The sequence below is a fragment of the Taeniopygia guttata genome, chromosome 18 (genome assembly GCF_048771995.1).
Source record: "Taeniopygia guttata chromosome 18, bTaeGut7.mat, whole genome shotgun sequence".
Taxonomy (NCBI): Eukaryota; Metazoa; Chordata; class Aves; order Passeriformes; family Estrildidae; genus Taeniopygia; species Taeniopygia guttata.
In genome coordinates, this window is record NC_133043.1 from 4,859,710 (window position 1) to 4,878,585 (window position 18,876).

Below are 18,876 nucleotides of genomic sequence, written 5' to 3' on the forward strand. Positions count from 1 at the left end.
GGGAGATCGCTGGTGACAACACCGAGGGACCTCCAGGTGCAAAACGGCGGGCACGGGGAGCCTGGGACCACCGGGCAGGGGATACCGAGAGCCGCAGGGGACGGGGACACCGGAGGCACCCGGCGGCGCAGGACGGGGCTAGCGGGGGACTCCGATGGGCAGAGCAACGGGAAGCTCGGAAACGCGAGGCAGGAAAAACCAAGGAGCTCAGGAGAGGGGATAAGGGGCGTTCAGGATTCCGGGAAAACGCCGGTCGTGTCCGCAGGAGCGCGCAGGGCCCTGGCCCGGGGGGGGCCGCAGCCCGCGGCCCGGCTCCGGTCCGGGATCCCGGAGCTCGCGGGCAGCCCCGCTCTCTTCCCCGGGACACGGCTCAGAGCCGCCACGAGCACGAGAGGCGCCGCGAACGGGCGGGACGGGGACCGGGACGGGGACCGGGACGGGGACCGGGATGGGGACCGGGACGGGGACCGGGATGGGGACCGGGACGGGGACGGGCTCTGGCCCCTTCCGGAGAGGGAAGGCGGCCGGGAGCAGGGCAGGGAAGCCCGGCAAAGCCTCCAGCTCCCGTCCCTGCATCCTCAGGAGCTGCGGGCGGCCCTGGGAGGCGGCGGCGGGGACTTGAAGGGGTCCCAGGGCCAAGTGAGAACCGGGCAGCAGCCGGTTCGTTCCGTCTGGAGCGAGAACCACGCGCCGTGCTGGCTGTCCCGGGCGGACAAAGCGTCCCTCTGTGCCTGAGGCGAGAGGAACAAGGGTTAAGGGTTCGGGCAGCTCTTCCCCGTGAGTCCCCGCACATCCCGCCGAGCGTTCCCGCCGATCTTCCACCCCCGCTTCCCATCGGGATCCCGCGGGCTGCCGCGCCTCTCCTCGCGGTTTAGGGGACCGGGGCTCAGCCGTGCGCCCGTGGGGACCCGGCCCCGGGCTGGGATGGCCCCGGCTGGGCTCTGCTCCCCGCGCCGGGACCCCCCGGCCCCGCGGAGCGCAGCCCCGGCCCCGCCGCCGCCGCCGCCGCCGCCTTGTTTACACGGAAAACACGGCCCCGTCTTCCAAAATATTTGCTGCTCCGACTATAGGAAAAAACCCTCGCCGAGCGGCCGGGCTTGGCCGCCTTTTTTTTTTTTTTTTTTTTTTTTCCTTCTTTTTTTTTCTTTTATTTTGTTTTCTTTCCCTTCTTTTCATTTTTTATTTTTTTTCCCCCCAAATCACAATCAGATGTGTGCCTTGCGGAGAGCGCAATGTCTTCACCGGGGAGGCACGGCCAAGCCGGGTTATCTGGCGGAGAGAGGGGCCCGGTGGCACCGGGGCACACGCGGCGGCGGCTCCGGGGTCCCGGCGGCCTCGGGGCGATGCTCGGCCCCACCGCGGAGCCGCCGCTGCCCCGGGACGGGGGAAGCGGGCGGGAGATGCCGCGTCCCGAGGGAGAGCGGCGGTGCCCCGAGGCCGCCGGGCTCAGCTCCGGGTTTGCTTTTCCGCCGTCCCGCGGCTCCCGGGGACGGAGCTCCGCGTCTCGCTCGCTTCCCAGCGCTGTCTCTTGCCCAGCAGCGGGGCCTGGGGGGCAGGAGGGGTCCGGCTCCCCCGGCCTCAGCCCCGCTCCCTGCCTGCAGAGCCGCCGCTATCAGCGATGCCGTAAATTTTGGGGCGGTGTCGAGGCGCTATCGGACCCCCGGTCTACTCCGCAGGACCCCCGAAGTCTCCTGAAAACGCTTCTATTCAGTTATTGTGCTGGCGCCGTGCTCCTACCATCCTTCTCCCTTCCAGTGTATTTCCAATAAAAGGGAAGCGAGTTCCCAGTTTCCAGTAAAATATGTCACTTTTATGCCAGGCTTTGCATTTCAGACCATGTGCAGCCCTAGCCGCGTCAGACTTCTGCAAACGAAAATCGCTGTTTTTTCCTTTTCCAGCGGCTTTGCTGGGAAGTGTGGGAAGTGAAGGTTTTGCGAGGACGGAGCTACCGTAAAACAATTTTCCGCAGCCCAGTCCGGCTGCTCCTTCCCCGGGGCCGCACCTACCAGCCTGCAAAAGCCCGCGCTGCCCTGCCAAGCCCACAGCGCCTGGAACAATCCCCGCAGATAAAGATCACAATAACCCCATTCAACTCCCACCCACTCGCTCATGACCGTCGGCCCACCCTGGTTTCTCTCCCAAATCCCAGAGAAAGTCAGGCGGGGGCAGCAGGGCCGGGGCGAGCGGCCGGAGAGCTCCGGGAAAGGGGCATCAGCCAAAGCGGCTGAATTTGCACCCAGTAGGGCTGGGAGAAACGGTTCCTTTTTTTTTTTTTTTTTTTTTTTCCACACTGAATTTACTTTTTGTCCTTTCTGGAAAATCGTTGGGAGTTTTGCTTTTATTTTTCTTTTCATCCAAAGAGAAAAATTATAGAATGTGTCTGCTTTGCTTAAAAATTTGGGTGTTTTTTTGGTAAGGCCATTCCCCCTGCCAAAACTGAATCTTTGTTCCTATTCGTGCTTATTTGGGGGTGAAAAAAGAAATGCTCTGGAGTTTCTGACAGAAAGTCAAAATTTCCCATGGGAATGCTTTTTGTCAGCCAGATCGAATTTTTCTCTATAGCTCCTTGCGAGATCCCAGCACTGCACGTGGAGAGGACAGGGCTTGTCCCAAGGAGATGTTCTCCAGGGATCTGCTCCTGCTGAGCTTTTCACAGCTTCAGGTTCCCATCAGCTTTACCTGGCAAGGAACTCATCCACGTAGAGCTTGGCCTTGGGTCCGGCTTTGGCCGGGCGCCTGGGAGCCGAGAGCTCCAGGGAGGACTCGGCTTGGAGAGAGCTCGGAGGTCTGTTCTCCATCCTGCCTCTCTCCAGCGCCGCTGGGCTGGCTCTGTGCTCAGCACTGGTCCGGCCCAAGCCCCCTTCTCCAGCCCAGCTTGTCCTGATGCAGCTTCCAGCTCCCCCAGGAGAGGAACTGCAGCTGGGAAAGGTCTGGACTAAAACGCTGTCAGAGCTCAGCTGCTGCTGAGCTCGTGTGGACACAGGAAAATGCAGGCGGGGTCTTTAATCAGATTTAACGTCACTAAAATACCACGGGTACCATACCACAATTTCTCCAGAGCCACGGTGTCGTTCAGAGCAGCGGGAAGGAGCTGGACAAGCGGCCTCCCTCCGGTTTGCACAGAGCACCTCTGCCTCTGCCTGGGCTGAAGCTTTAGCCGAGCTCAGGCTGCGTGCCCTGACAGGCACTTGGAGAAGTCCAGACCCCATTCCAGAGGCGGCTCTGGAGCCCCCCAGCTCTCCCCACGGAGCCAGGAGATGCTCCCACACCTGCAGGTGTTCCTGGCGGCAGCGCTGGCCGCAGGTGCCGGGCGCCGCTCGGGTTTTGGCCTCTGCGCTGCCTCCAGAGCGTTTCACAAAGGCGGGAGCGAGCGCAGGGGGAGAAAGGAAACGCATTGTGCTCCCAGATAGGGGATTTGGCACGGGCAGCACGGGGAGCTGGTGTTGGACAGGCTCTGCTGCGCTGCCGAAGGGTTCCCAGGCTGGGATGTGTCTCATGTCAGAGCAATTTCCGAGCAAGTTCTTATTCAGCGGAAAGGAAACTGCTCCTCGGACGAGGAGTGGACCAGGAGCTCTGAGAGAAGCGCCCACCAAACACTCCCAATGCAAAACTTCCTTCCAGTCAAAGCCAGGCCTTTGCCACCTCCGTGGTGGTCCAGGGAGGCGTTTGCAGGGCAGGGATTGCTAAAATAGCAAAGGGGGCCCTGCACCCTCATCCCAGCCGGGCAAATCAGATCCTCCCACACAGCCAGCTCCTCTCGCTCTGCTCCCTCACAGGATGGGAGGGATTCATGCCAGGGAGTTCCCGGTGTGCCTTATTAAAATCAGGTGATCCCTTTCCTTTTTCCTGCATTAATCACCTCCACCTCAAAAGCTTTCCCAGTTCCCATCCTGTAACCATTTTCCCCGGGTTGGCACAGTGGGATATCAGGGAGCCTCAGGAGATGATACCTTCCCATTCTCCTTGGCCTCCAAATGGAAGAAGGACTCGAGCTGGTGGTGGCTTTGGCTCTGTCCCACTGGACAGTCCCTGCAGGAGCTGCTTGGGAGCCAGAGCCTCTCTGCAGGGTCCCGGCACCCCCGAGCCTGGCAGAGCAGGGAGCCGGGGCGAGGCCTGGGCCACCAGGGGCTGCCAGTGGCTCACAGGGGCCAGGGTGCTTCGGACGAGAAGGGCTGGGCTAGTGGGGGGTGTCCTTTCTGTCTGCTCCTCTCCCGTGGTGGCTCAGGGCTCTGCAGATGGCTTATCCTGAGGGGGACAGAGGGACAGGGGGATAGAGGGACAGAGGGACAGGGGGACAGGGGAACAGAGGCTCTGGCTGCAGCAGTGGGAAGGGGAGTGTGGGTGGGGCTGGCAGAGCTGGCAGGGACCTGCTGGCACAGGGGCACATCCCCTGCACCCTCTGCCCCTTCAGCTCCCCAGTGGGATGCGAGTCAGGCAGAGGAACAAAGTGTTTCTGCAAGTCCCTCTGAGGAGAAAAGGAGTCTGAGTGTCCCCTTGGAGAAACAGCCACACTCCCAGCCTGGGCAGAGGGCTCTGAGCAGGATCCCCAGGCTGCTCCTGCAGGAGCCCCAGGGTCCTACAGAGACTCCCCAGGGTCCCACAGAGGCTCCCCAGGGTCCCACAGAGGCTCCCCAGGGTCCCACAGAGGCTCCCCAGGGTCCCACAGAGGCTCCCCAGGGTCCCACAGCGGCTCCCCAGGGTGTCAGAGCAGGATCCCCACAGTGAAACCTCCTTTGTCCACCCGAGGCAGGCGCTGGTGCCAGGATCTGGCAGCACAACTCAGCTCTGCCTGGGGCTGGATCCAGCCAGGGCTCAGGGTTTTGGAGCTGCTCTGTGCTGGTACCTGCTGATGGTAACAGGAATGCTCATCATTTCTGATACCCAGGCTTGTCTTGGGCCTCCATTTCCTTCATGGGAGCAAAGGGAGGCTCTGTAAAATCCCTTGGATTTGGGTTGAGAAAGGCACGAAGCATTATTGCAGCATCCTTGTACTCGGGGAGCTGCAAGTGGGGCAGCTCCAGCAGCAGTGGGAGCAGGGATGGACTCCTCGTGGCTCCGTGTCCATCCCTGGGGCAGCACCCGAGCCGGGGTGGCTCTATTGCTGAGCCGATGGGTGCTGTAGCCATAGAAATTCCGGCCCAGGGGCTGCTCAGGCTCCCATTGTAGCCTCCCAAGGGAGCCTCGCATGGGCAGAGCTTTCTCACAGGCTTTTATTCTCAGGAAGCTTAAAGTTAAACTGATTTCCAACAGAAAGGTTTTTACACCAACAAACAAACAAACAAAAAAGCGCAGTTAAGGCTAAAACAAAACCAGGCTTGGCACTCCGGGTTGGACACTTGCCTTCCCTTGAGCTTGTCCACGGCTAATCTCTGCCCTCCTCTTTCTGGGCCAAATCTTGTCATCCTTATTCAGCCTCCGCTGTCCTCGCCTCACAAACTCCCTGTGCCTGCCCCGGGGACGTGCTGCTCTCCAGGGATGGAGCAAAAAGCACCCGAGGGCTCTGGAATCCCCACTGCCTGTAAAAGCACTCCCGGGATTCTGGGATTTCTGTCTGGGAGCTGTTTGGAACACGAATGTGTCTCTATATTCTTAATTTATCTCCCCTTCATCCTCAGGGATGGGAGGTGGATTTTCGTGGCCACAGAGGGTTGATGCCTTTTTTGCCCCAGATCTCTCCTGCCTCCCTTTTGTGACACCCAGATTTTTGGTAGTGGGTTTGGAGGCTCTTGTGCTTTTTATGGGACTGCAGGATTTCATTCCAGGGAGCTCCTGGTGTCTCTTATTAAATGTAGGCGATTCCTTTTCTCTGCCCTGATTGATCGCCCACCTCGGAAGCCTTCACAGTTCTCATCCTGTCTGTGACCTGCCTGTGCTTGGGCTGTGCAAGCGGAGTTTTATTGAGGATTTCCTGGAGGATTTCAGGGTGCTGTGTTGAGTTTTGTGCTGGGGGACATCCAGGGCGAAGGAGATCATGGTGGGGACGGCGGGAGCAGTCTGGGCACCTGCCTGGCACTGCAGGGGCTGGAGACCATTCGGCCACTTGGTGCTGTCAAGCAGCGGAAAAAAACCCCAAAGCAGCCCAGAACCCACCAAATCCCACATTTACTTTTCCTGGAGAGCTCTGGCACAGCCGCCCGGAGCAGAGGCCCGGGGCAGGGCGGTGTCCCCGGCACACGGTGAGGGGGGTTCGGGCACTCAGCCTCGGCAGGATGGTTTCTTTGCAGCACGCTCATCATGGCACGGTGTCCCCCCGTTTTTGGGGAGGGGAGGGAGGGGATTTGCTGCCAGGATCAGCCCGTGCGGAGGGCTCAGGGCCGGGCCGGGGCTCGGTGGTGGCAGAGCCGCATCTGCTCCGGCCCCGGGGCGCCTCCGGAGCCGCGGCCGCCGCTTGGCCTCCGCCGCTGCCATCGGCAGGGAGCGTTTGTGTGCATGAGCCGAGCTCCCGTGCCGGGCAGCCCTGCCAGATCCCTGCTGCTCCCCGCGGCTGGCACGGCTCAGCCTGGCACGGCTCAGCCTGGCACGGCTCAGCCTGGCACGGCGGGGCTGGCACGGCTCAGCCTGCCTCTGCTGCCCGGCGGGACGGGGACAAGCGGGTCTGAGCAGGGGTCAAAGCACGGCACAGGGACGGGGATGGGACAGGGACAGGGACAGGGACAGGGACAGGGACAGGGACGGGGATGGGACAGGGACAGGGACAGCAGGGACAGGGACAGGGATGGGACAGGGACAGGGATGGGACAGGGACAGGGACAGGGATGGGACAGGGACAGGGACAGCAGGGACAGGGACAGCAGGGACAGGGACAGGGACAGCAGGGACAGGGACAGGGACAGGGATGGGACAGGGACAGCAGGGACAGGGGGACAGGGACAGGCCGGATCCGCAGCCGGGACAATCCCGGCTCTGCCCGCGGCAGGCTCACTCCATCCCCGCTGACCACGCTCCAAAGAGTCCGGGGAGCCGGGATGCGGCTGGCTGGAGTGACAGGGAGGCTTTTAAAAAGATATCTGTGTAATGGATTTCATTTATAAGGGGATTAGGATGCCCTGGGGACTGATAAGGAGACGGGGAGGCTTTTCCTGCTCTCAGCCAGGGCAGCTGGAGGCTCTGAGGGAGCGGAACGGGGCTCGGCCGCCCCGATCCTCCCAGGCAGAAGCAGAGGGAGCAGCGGCACGGAGGGGCTCAACCCCTCCCAGAGCGAGGGTTTGCTTCAGGCTCAGCAGAAAAGAGGGAATCGATGGTGGGGAGGGGAAAATCCTGCCTTCTTTTGGGAGATACCGAAGGAACGTCCTGAGCCGGGAGAGCGCGGGAATGGGAGACTCGGCTCTGCTGGGAGATGACTTTAGGGAAGCATTTTGTGCAGCGCTGCTTTTAGTGGAGACCGGAGTTTAAAAAGCGATGGAGTGATGTGGGCAGAGAGGTTGTTTTATTCTGGGGCTCAGCAGGCACGGGGGGCATCGACAGCACAAACTGGGCACGGAACTGCTGCCCACAACAGGCACTCCTGCACCGCCGGGATGTCGGAGGGCAGGGAAAGGAACAGGCAGGGAAAGAGCCTGGACCCATGTCCCACACACAGCTGTGAGACCGTGGAAGAAACCTTCCTGGGCAGAAATTTTCCTTTCCAGCCTTTTCAAAGTGTCTTGTGAGTGACGGGAGGGCTGAAAATTGTGTCTGCACCCCCCACCTGGACAGAAGGTTGGAGAGCGGGGAAGGAGCAAAACTTTATTTCACTGTCTCCTGGAAGTACAGGGGTTTTGTAATTATTCCACAGAAGGGCTGGGAGGGGCCTTTGGCTTCGCCCAGTGCCTGTTGTCCCAGGCTGTGGCTGCTGGAGGAGAGGGATCCCCTCTCGGGCTGAGGCAGGGCTGCTGCACTGGCAGTCACAGCCCTCGGCCCAACTCCTGCTCCCTGGGGATGGAGAGGCTGCTAAAGGATGAGCCCAGGAATCCTTGGGCCTCTTCTGCCAAAAATAAGCGACAAAAAGAGATTGTGTGGGCAGGTGAGTGGAAATTCCAGCACAGGTAGCAGGGACCAACCTTGGGAACCTCTGCTTGAGGATCAAAGCTGCTGCATTTCCCATTTGGGAGAGGATGGAGAGCCCAGGCCTAGACCCAGTACCCCAAATCTCCGCTGGGAAAGGGCAGAAATGCCATGAGGGGCAGGGGCAGGCAGTGCAGTGACACAGGCTGGGAGCAGCCTGGCTCTGTGGGGTTGTTCTACAGCAAATTTATCCTTTTTGACGTGCTGGGGTGGGAACCTTTCTGCCAGCAAGAAATAGGCCCAGAATTTGACGGTGCCTCATGGAGAGGGGACAGCAGGCCCCAGTTTCTCTGGGCACGATGGAGGCAGGCAGGGAGGGGCGGTGTCTCCATGTCCCAGGTGGGATTGCAGGAGGAGCACGAATGGCAGGAATGCTGCTGGCTCAGCAGCCCCGGCTCCGGGCGCGGTGCCACGGCCGTGCTGGGGCTGGAGCTCAGCTGCTCCCTCCGATCCGATCCGTCCTCGCAGCCGGGGCGCTCCGAGCCCAGGGCCCGGCACGGAAAGATGGATGAGGCGTCCACGGCCTCTTCCCTGCGGAATTTCGGGGCCATCCATCACCCAGATCCCTGCCAGGCTGCGCTGGGTGGATCACTGCGATCCGTGCTTTGTTTTGACCAAGGCCAGCAATCTTCATTGGAATTATCATTAATTATCCTATGGGAACAATTAACGTCCCTTAATGGCAGCTCTGTGCGTATTTAGGGTGCAGGCGCAGGCGGTCAGACCACAGTGGGTGAGAACAGCACATCTGACTGGAAAAGGGAATTTTAACACCCACTGGGCACTGCCCCAGCACTTGCTTTGCTCTCAGAGCCCCGAAAGGACTTTCCTTCAGGGTCTGGAGTGTCATCTCTGCCTGGACAGGAGATGCTCGGGGAGAGCTGAGCCCTGCGTGCAGGGAGGGGAGGAGAGGGGAGGGAGGGGCAGTGCAGGCAGGTGAGACCTAAATCCCTCTGTCCGCAGCCTCCTCTTCATGCAAAACCTTCCCCGGAGGGGTGGCCCCGGCGCTTCCCGGCCCACTGGCCACCCCAGCAGGCAGAAGGAGCCCGCTCCTGTTCCAGCGGCAAAGCGACCCTGGGGAGGGCGGCAGAGGCAGCAGGACCCTGGAAGTGCAGCGGGGAAGAAGGAAGGAAAAGGATGGGGAGAGCCGCGGACAGGAGCAAAACGTCTGGGTTTGAAAATCAGAGTTTGTGGTGCACAAGAGTCCCGAAGAGCATCCTCGGGATGGGTAAAGCCGCTGCCAAGAGCCTATTGTTTTCCTGCCCCATCTGATGAGCGGTGCAGAACCAGCCCCGCGTTTTGCCTTCCTCTGCCCGTCCCGAGCTGTTTACTGGCTCCTCCTCCCGCTTTTGCAAGAGGGAGTCAGCTCTGGTTAGTGTTGGAGATGGGAACGTGATTCCCGAAGGCTGATGAAATGAAATCCCTTCCCTTCAAAGGGCCGGGAGGGAGGGGAGGGTCCCTGTGGCCGGGCGGGTGTTGGAGCAGCGCGGTGGCCGGCGCTGCCCCGCGCACAATCGGCTCTGCCAGGGGAAGGCAAAAACAAACAGCGGCTTGTGTTCGCGCACAAAGGCTCTGTGCCACCCCCGGCCGGGCTTTACACCCTCGGCTCCTGGGCAGAAATCCTGGGAGGGCTGGAGGGAGGGAAAGGCGGTGAATATTCAGGGTGAATTGAAGTGTGCGAACACGCCCTCGGGGAGCTCCCGGCGCTGCTTTGGATCCGCTGCCCGCGGGGCTGGAGCGCGACCGCTGCGCTTGAAAGGGCGACTTTCACGCTGAAGCAAAACGGGACAAAGGAAGATAAATGAAACGGGCTCCCGGCAGGGTTTGGTTTGTTTGTTTTTGTAACTCGGCTAATATTCCCGCATTGTTCAGCCCAGCGGCCCACTGTCTGTCCTTCACACGCTGCTCGTAAATCGGGGCTGGGCGGGCGGCACAGGCAGCGGGCGGTGCGGGAGGGATGGGACCAGCGGGACGGGGACGGGACCAAAGGGACGGGGACAGGACCAGCGGGACGGGGACGGGACCTGCGGGACGGGGACGGGACCAAAGGGACAGGGACGGGACCTGCGGGACAGGAATGTGACCAAAGGGACAGGGACAGGACCAGCGGGACGGGGACGGGACCAGCGGGACGGGGACGGGACCTGCGGGACGGGGACGGGGACAGGACCAGCGGGACCATCCCATCCCATCCCATCCCATCCCATCCCATCCCATCCCATCCCATCCCATCCCATCCCATCCCAAGGAACAGCCGTGTGTGTGCGTGCTCGGGGATGGGTCCCTGCAGAGCTCAGAGCCTGCCCAGGGCTGATCCCGAGGGATGGATGTGAATTTGGGATTAGGGATCATAGCGTGGACACAGCGAGGTTGATACAGGCGCTCGTTTGATTGTAAGGATTAGAAGATCCCCAACATAAGCCTCTTGAAAATTCCCTTTCCCTCCGGATTTTAGGCAAAGCAGGTTTAACACCGCAACATTTCTCTAGTGTGAGCTGAGTAAGCAAAATTTAATAATCAGCTGCATAACGGTTTAGCTCAAATCAAAGAGCAAGAGCAGCGTCGCCTTTAAAACATTTGAATAACATTTAATATCCTCTGTAGCATTTACTTTTCACAAGCCTCTGCAAAATGTTCACAGAAATTTGGCAAACTGACTTCTGCACAAATCCAGCCCCCCAGATGAGTTGTTTGTTAGTCTCCACAAAGTTTCACCCAATCAACAACAACAAAAAAAATCCCAACAAAACCCCAGACAGCGCCTCACGTGCTGGGGGCACCAAAGAAATCCCCTGATTTGGGTGACCAATGAATGTCCCCTGCAATGAAAAGCGAACAATTTGTCGGCAGCCCCTGCACTTGAAAACGAATGATCCAAATTATTCAGCGAGTCTCCCTGGATAGTGAATCCATTGAAAGGGGATCGAGACAGAGTCATAAATTATTCATTACCCAGAAGAGAATGAAATGCATATAATCATAACAATAATAATAACAACAACAATCGTTACACTAATAATAGCAACCAGAGCCCGGCAGCTCTGCCCGGAGAACCAGGGAGCCGTGAAGCCTCCCAGACTTTATTTTCCATTTATTCCAGCCCCTATTTAGAACGGTTGAGTTAAATACAGGAATGTAAAATGGGTGGATGTTTGGAATAAATTTATTTATTGCCAATAATTGGGCTCGCTTGCCTTGGCTGGGGGCGATGGACTTGGTGCTCGGGTCCTCGGCAGGGAGCAGCTCCGTGAAGTCCCACTCATCCCTGTTAATCGCTCCATCGAACGCATTTCTCCGTGTCCCGGGCTGATTTAAGGAGCCTTTGGAAGTGGCTGCAGCGCGGCATGTCCTGTCCCTCTGTCCCTGGAAAATTTATAGGTGTCCAGGGGCTGAAAGGGAAGTGGGAAGTGCTGGCCTGCCACAAATCCCTGGGATCTGACTCTTCCTGGCGTGAATTCCCTGATTGCGGAGTGGCCCGGGAGGCACCGGGCAGCGCGGGGCCGAGGGGAGGCCGCGGCTCTTCTCACCCAGCCCCGAGTTTTGTGTCACCCAGCCCCGAGTTTTGTGTCACCTAGCCCCGAGTTTTGTGTCACCCAGCCCCGAGCTTCTTGTCACCCAGCCCCGAGTTTTGTGTCACCCAGCCCCGAGCTTCTTGTCACCCAGCCCCGAGTTTTGTGTCACCCGGCCCCGAGTTTCTTCTCACCCAGCCCCGAGTTTTGTGTCTCTCGGCCATCTCCGAGCCCCCGGCCCGGGGAGGGCTCGGAGGGGCCCGAGGGTCCTTCCTGAGCCTCCCCCGGAGCTTTCTCCACCCGCTGCTCCCCGGGAGGAGAGGGAAGTGGTCCTGCTCTTTCCTACACGCCGGGAAAAATGGCATTTTCAAAGCTAGGGAGCGGCAGGTCGGGCCGGGAAGGGGCAAAGCGCCGGCAGGTCCGGCTCCATCACCCCTGGGTGCTGCGTGGGGCGCTCAGCACCCCGGGCTGGGGCTGGGGGGTCAGGGCTGCTCCGGCTCCATCACCCCTGGGTGCTGCGGGTAGCCGGGGGGGTCAGGGCTGCTCCATCACCCCTGGGTGCTGCGGGGGTGCTCAGCACCCCCGGCTGGGGCTGGGGGGTCAGGGCTGCAGCACAAGCAGCTCCTGGGGACAGCGGGGACACCAGAGCTGAAATAGGTCACGGAGATGGTTTTTGTTGGGCTGGGGAGTTAATCTGCAGAGGGAGATGAGGCAGGGCAGGGCCCGGGGCTGAGCCCGGTGCCACCGGCCGGGCTCGGGGACACGCGGGACACGCGGGACACGCGGGGCCCGTCCCTGTGGCACGGCAGGAGGGCCGAGCTCGCACTTCCTCTGCTGCCGGGCAGCTGCGAGGCAGGGAGCAGAAGAAAGAGTTCCTGCTGGCATTTTTGTTGGAAGTCGCCTGAGTATTAAGTGGAACACGGTTTTCATTACCAGCTCCGTTTTGCTGCAATAAATCACGAACTAGAAACACACTTCTGGCCTGGATTCTGCCCTCAGTTCCGAGTGGCAGTAACCGGAGGCAAAATCCAGCCTCGGCTTCAGCCTTACAGCCCATATGGTCACCTTTTGGAATTAATTTCTTCTGGTAATTTCTGTGTAATTAGACAGCACTGAAGGCTGCTTCCTCTCCTGGGCAATTAATGGTGCTGATCTCGTGCCAAAGGTGCGCTTTGCACCGCACAAACCTGTGAGGAGAGACGAGCTCAGCCTCCAGGGGACAATCGGGACCCTCAGCAAGGGGACCTTGGACACCCGCGGGGTCCCGGGAGGAGATGGGGCCAATCCAGCACAGAGCAAACCCTCGCTGGTGGGCTGTAAAGAGAACACGGAGCGTTTGTGCGAGCTCCAGCTGCTGCTGGAATATTTGGGAGGTCATCCCCGCCGAGCAGGAACCTGTAATTGCAACAGATGCTCTCCGACAGCGGCGGCCCCGTGGGGGAGCAGCTCCGCTCATCCCCCCGGGGCAGGAATTTAATTTATATCTCATAAGACAGTTTTATTTTTCGGGATTAGCGATGGGTTCCGTGCCAGAGGGCCCCGCGGGCTCCGGCCGCTGCCTCAGACAGGGGAGCAGCGCTGTAAGGGAGGCTCCTGGTGTGGGTTATGGGCGCTGTAAAATGATCCCCGCCAGGAGCCGGCCGCCCATCGGAACGGGCAATGGCAGTGGGTGACAGAGGCAGCCCCTCGGCCCCTCGCAGCTCCTTCAAAGGCTGAGCCCCGACGGGAGGAGAGCCCCGCTGGGGTGGTGGGAGCCCCTGTGTGCCCCGGGACCGCCGGGCCCTGTCTGTGCCAGCGGCTCCCGGAGGAGGAGGAGGAGGAGGAGGAGGAGGAGGAGGAGGAGGAGGAGGAGGAGGAGGAGGAGGAGAAGCCTTTCTCACCTCGGCGCTGCTTTCCGCGCTGGATGGAACCCCGCTCTCCCTTCTCTGAGCGGTTTGCTCGGGGTTTGGATGGAGGGGCAGCCCTGGCTGGTGGATTTGCTCCTGTTCTGCCAGAGGCAACAACACAGCCCCGAGCGGTACAGCGAGAGCAGAGGGGAAGGTGCTGCCTCCAGCAGTTTGGCTGCCCTGAGCGCTGGAGAGCCCCTGCAGCCCCTCCTTTGCTCTGGGGACCCCCAAAGCCAGCCTCAGCAATTTGCAGCTCGGTACAGAGCACACAGCCTCAGCCTCCAGCTTCCCCCAGCTCCAGCTGCTGGCTTCATCTCCTTGAGTTGGAGGAGCAGTGATTTCACCTCACTGTTCCTGGGGGACAAAATGGGCTGCGAGTGGTGCCCTGGCCAGGTACAGCCCCCTGCTCTGAGATTCACTCTTGGGAGAAAATTAATAGAGAGCTGGGAGGGGGGAAAGGGGATATTTTGCATCTCCTGTGCATCCAGCTCTGAAAATCAGACTAATTTGGTCAGGGGCATGCAGCCATGTGGGGTGAACATTTCCATCCGTGGGAAGCACTCTGCAGGTCAGCCCATCACAGCTGTGCTTGGAGTTTCAAGCCAGCTCCTCGAGCTCGGTCCCAGTTTGGGATCCCAGGCAGAAGTTGCCCCTCAAGCCAGAGGTTGTTCTCTGTTTTGGGAGTGAACACCCCCTGGAAGCGCTGAGAGCAGCTTGTCCTTGCCCTGTGAGCCGGGGCAGCGCCATCCCTCCCCAGACAGCTTCCTCCACCTCCCCAAACCTCAGCCCCCGGGTCACGGGCTCACATTTTCCTCACTCCTTCCTCTCATGGCAGCAGGGCGAGCCTGGGAAAGCAGGAGCTGAAACTCCCTATGGCAAACAGAGAAAAGTGACCAAACCCTCAGAGGAGAGAAAACCCCTCTGGTTTTGCCCCCACCAGCACCACGCACTCGGGAGCTGGGGCTGGGCGTGGACCTGAGCACTTTTGGGGGACACAAAGGGACAGCCCAAGGTCTGTCCCCACCCCGGGGGGGATGCTGGGGAAGCAGGCACAGCCTCTAAACAGCTCTCCAGGCTCCCAGCCTCCTGAGAGTTTAATTTTTGGGAAGCTTTAACATCCCCAGCTTACCAAGCTCTGAAAGAAAGGTCAGCTAATCCTTCACACGTCTGAATGAATGCAGCCCAGAAGTGAGATTACTAACCAGGGGAGCGGGAGGCCGGCAGAGCTGCATGGATACAGGGACCCTTCCCATAGTCAGGCCTGGCTTTCTAAAGAAATGGACCTTTTATTATTCCAGTTCTCATCCCCCGGCAGGAGGGAGGGCTGGGCAGACGTGGCCAAGGCACCCAACTCCTCCCCCAGCTGCAGGGCTTGGTGGAGGGGAGCCCTGAAAGAGACCCGAGGGTCCCCACCCATGGAGGGACAGCGGGGACACCGGGGTGTCCTGTGGGCACAGAGCAGCACCCACGGCCTTTGCTCTGGGTGTCAGCTCAAGCATTTAGGAAAAAATAAAACCCAAAGCAGGGTCCTTATGTCCCTCTTTGCTGCTTGGGTGGCTCCAGACCTGTGAGTGAAGCACTGCGGTGCCAGCAGGCAGCAGGCACAGGGTGACACTGAGGAACATGGGAATTCAGGGCATTGTGGCCATGGCTGTGTCCCTGTGCCTGGTGGCTTGTGGCCTTTGTGGGACACCTGAGCCGTGTCTGGGCTGAGCAGGGCCAGGGGGTGCTGGGGAGGGCAGCGGGCACCGTGCGGGGCCGTGGGGCAGTGCGGGCGTCCCTTCGCGTTCTAGAGGCACCTGTGCCGCTGTGAAACCCAAAGTTCGATTACACAGGACCCCGGATTCTGGGTAAATGCCCCAATTACCATGAGGAAATGCCTAAAGCCAGTGCCCAGACCTGCAGGGCTCCGACGTGCTGTGGCCGCCAGCCAGGAGCACCTTCCCTCACTGTGACACCTGTGACAGCAGCAGGGACAGCCTGGGGGCATCAGTGCGGAGGAAAGGACGGGCTCCGCGGAGGGAGGGAGGTGCAGGACAGTCATGAGCTCAGGGCTGAAAGCAGCCCCATCCGCCTTTTGGGGAGCTGCTTTTCACTGGCTTTGTGTGAGGGTTTCCAGCTGCAGCCCTGGTTAGAACCCAAACTGATGTTGGAGTGTCTGAACACGACATCTGGTGTGACATGCAGTCCCTGTCCTGGGGAAACTGAGGCAGTGAGCAAGGCAGTGGCCACCAGAGAGGCTCCCTGGCCCTAATTCTCTGTGTTTCCCCAGTCCTGTGCTGGTTTTACTCCAATTCTTGTTTTACTGGGAGGAGAGAGAGGAGGCAGAGCCTCGCTGTGCTGGGGAGCATTAACCTGGAGCCTTTCAGGGGGTTCTCCCTTAGCTCGGCCTATTCCAGGCTGGGCCGGTTCCAGGGGTACCTGAGCATTCCCTTCTCGCCCTGCTGGCCCTAAACAGGGACAGACATTGAGCACAGGCGGCTGCGGGACACAGCCAGCGGGTGCCCTGTACTGGCAGGAGGGGGAGAGGCGGTGCCAGGGGGCAGGAGAAGGGGACAGCGCTGTCTTTGGCAGGTGAAGAGAGTCCATCCCGCGTCCCTGCCCGTCCCCTCGCGTCCCAGCCTGGTGAGCCCCTCTGAGCCTCCCCTCCTCAGCTCCGCTCCTCCAGACGTTGCCCCCAGCTATTCAGCCTCTCTCCGGATCATTAAACATATTGAGCAACACCAGTCCTGTGACTGGTTAATTAGTAAAGACCCGACTAATTAGTTAATCGTGTTTACCGAGTGCTTTGAGAGTGCTCAGTGTTATTATTTTGAGTTCTGGGCGCCGCGGGCGCCCCTCCCCTCCGCACGCCGAGCCTTGGGGGGCTCGCAGCCTTTGTCCCTGCTAGCCCAGCCTGGGCTCACCATGGCAAATTGCCCCTAAACAGCCTCCTGGGGGGCGTTTAGCAAAGCCCCTCACAGATTTCCACTGGAATGCTCTGCCAAAGCCATCCCGTCCCCGGAGGAGTCGGGGCTGGCTCGCTGTGCTCCCCTCATCCCACACCCCCCTCCCGAGCTCAGGGGAGATCAGCCGGCACCCAGCCTTGTTCCCCCTCCCAAATCTGCCCTCGGACACCTCGGCTTTGGGAGCCTCCCACTCTTTATGAGGGAAATCAGATTCCCGTGGAAGGCAAGGCGGGTTATTCCCAGATCTGAGCACAGGCAAAGATTTCATCGGCCCAGAAGAATGAATGGGGTTTGTTAGTCAGGGAGGGTCTTGGCATCCCTGAAGAATCACCAACTCTGATCTCCTTGGGACTGTCTTAATCCGTAAAAATGTCATCAGCTCGTTAAGCACCCTCCTAAAGAGCCCCATCACCCCCTATCACTGTGGGATCTGCAGGGGAGCTGCCAGCACCAGCTGCAGCAGCAGAGCCACCGCCAGGGAAATCTGCCTCGGGAGCCGCCAAGGAGCTGAGAAAGTCACCCAGGGCTGCCAGGAGCAGGGCTGGGAACGTTTCTGTCCCTGGGAGTGGGCTGGGATGCACAAGGCCAGTGACAGTGACCCCAGTGCTGCTGCCTTCCCCCAGCCCTGCATTCCCAGGCTGCAGCTGGGAGCTCCTGGCTCCTGCCCTTCCAGAAAGCCCCAGAGGTGTGGCCAGGGCCTGGCACTCAGGTGACACTCACCTGGAGGCTGCGCTGATGGGGATGTCGCTGCAGGACCGCGGAGATGCTGGCTGGGAAGGGGGGAGGAGTTTCCCTTTGCACTCCGAGTTTCCTCCTGGAAATCCTCCCTCCTTTGGGGGCTGCTGGTGAAGGGCAGAGCATCATGAGAGGGGCACCGAGCAGAATGTCCGTGGAAATGGGCTGGAGCCCCGCCTCAGGCTCTGGAACTGCTCCAGAGAAAGCTGTGGCTGCAGGACCCTGCTCCAGTCTGAGCAGCACCCGATCGCCTGGGAGCTGCCTGAGTATGGAGCAGCTGGAGTTTCTCTGTAATTTGGGGTTTCTCTGTAATTTGGGGGGTTCTGAACCCCAGATGGGATCCTTGCAGTTCATGTCAGTAATGTATCAGTGGTGAGAGTGGTTTAATGGCTCCCACTTCCATGGGTCACACATCCAGGACACTCCCAAGTTGTTTATATGGATTAACTGGTACGGGATAAGGGCTTAGAAGAGGGTGGGACCTTTTGGAGCCTGGAAATTTGATTCTCAGCTGTGCTGCATTTGTGTCCCCATGTGTAAAGGTCAGAGGGGCCCTGGACTCTGCGTGGGCTGTGGCCCCAGCCTGTTGTCACCCCCAGGAGGGAGCCCAGGGGTTACTGGTGCCTGCAGGAAGGGCAGGAGCACCAGAGCCCAGTTTGGTTTCTTGCACAAGACCAGCTTTCCTTCCTGCCTGCCATCCTCCTGTCAGAAGCCATTTCTTTGCTCCATGAAGCTCCTCCTGCAGCCAGGGAACACCAGGAGCCCTTCCCCATCCTCCCACTGCTGGGATGGGGAAAACTTTCCTGCCAGCTCCTCCTGGGCAAGGCAAGAGCCCGAGCCCAGCCTGGGGCTGGCAGGGTGGCACCGTGTCCCCGGGTGTCAGAGCTGTCCCTGCGCCTCAGCACTCCCAGGCAGGAGGAGAGGCTGCTCCACCTCTGCCTCTTCAGAGAGAGAGAAGCCCAGGCAGGCAGGGAGGAGGCAGACAAGCAGGGCTGCACCTGGGAGATGTCATGGTGGGTTTTCCAGCTCGGAATGGGCAGTGACAGCAGCTCCGTGGGGGCGTGAGCAGGCGCAGCAGGGCAGATTTATGGCCGTGGGTCAGGCTCAGGCTGAGCCAAACCTCCTGCCTAGCATCAGTTTTATGAAGAAGATGAAGTGCAGAACCCCCAGTGCAGCGCTCTGTGAGAGGAGAAACCCTGGAGAGCAGGAGCAGGGAGTTCTGTGAGGGGCCGTCCTGCCCCTCTCCTGCCCTGCTCGGGGCTCTCCCTTCCGGGCTGGGGTTGGGGTGCAGGGACCAGGCAGGAGCAGCCCCAGCAGCTGCTGGCTCTGGTCCCACAGCCCCAGAGAACTCACGGGCTGTGAGCCATGAGCAGAGCAGCTGGAGGCTGAAGGAAGCAGGAGGCAAGAGCTCCCCTCTCAAAACAAAATAAAATTCACAGCAATCCCCAGCCCTGCAGAAGGGAGCAATGCCAGGCAGAGAACTGAAACCTGGAGACGATTCCAAATTCAACAGCCTGTTGGGCATCGGGGTTGCCAGGCCAGGGAGATGCTGTGGAGATTGTCACAGCACCACAGGACACGAGGGCCCCGGCCGTGCCAGGGCTTCCCTTTCTGGCCAGACACCCCGACTGAAACTCTTGTAAACTCAGAACCTCATAGAAAAGATTAAGCAAAATTCCTGGAGGCTCCCGGCTCTCCCTGAGATCAGCGTGGGACAGACCCTTCTCCCAGATGTGGTGAGATTGTCACTTCATC

General features: G+C 60.1%; 1 protein-coding gene and 1 long non-coding RNA gene across 2 annotated transcripts in view; one reads left to right on the forward strand and one right to left on the reverse strand.

Moving 5' to 3' along the window:
• The window catches only part of NTN1 (netrin 1), a 79,436-nt gene that overhangs the window by 1,627 nt on the left and 58,933 nt on the right, over positions 1 to 18,876 (forward strand). The gene's annotated exons all lie outside the window — the stretch shown is intronic.
• Positions 10,606 to 17,313, reverse strand: LOC140685271 (uncharacterized). Its single transcript, XR_012058618.1, has 3 exons — positions 17,107 to 17,313; positions 14,245 to 14,308; positions 10,606 to 11,406 (listed from the first exon to the last, which is right to left on the reverse strand). It is a non-coding gene; the product is annotated as an uncharacterized lncRNA (long non-coding RNA).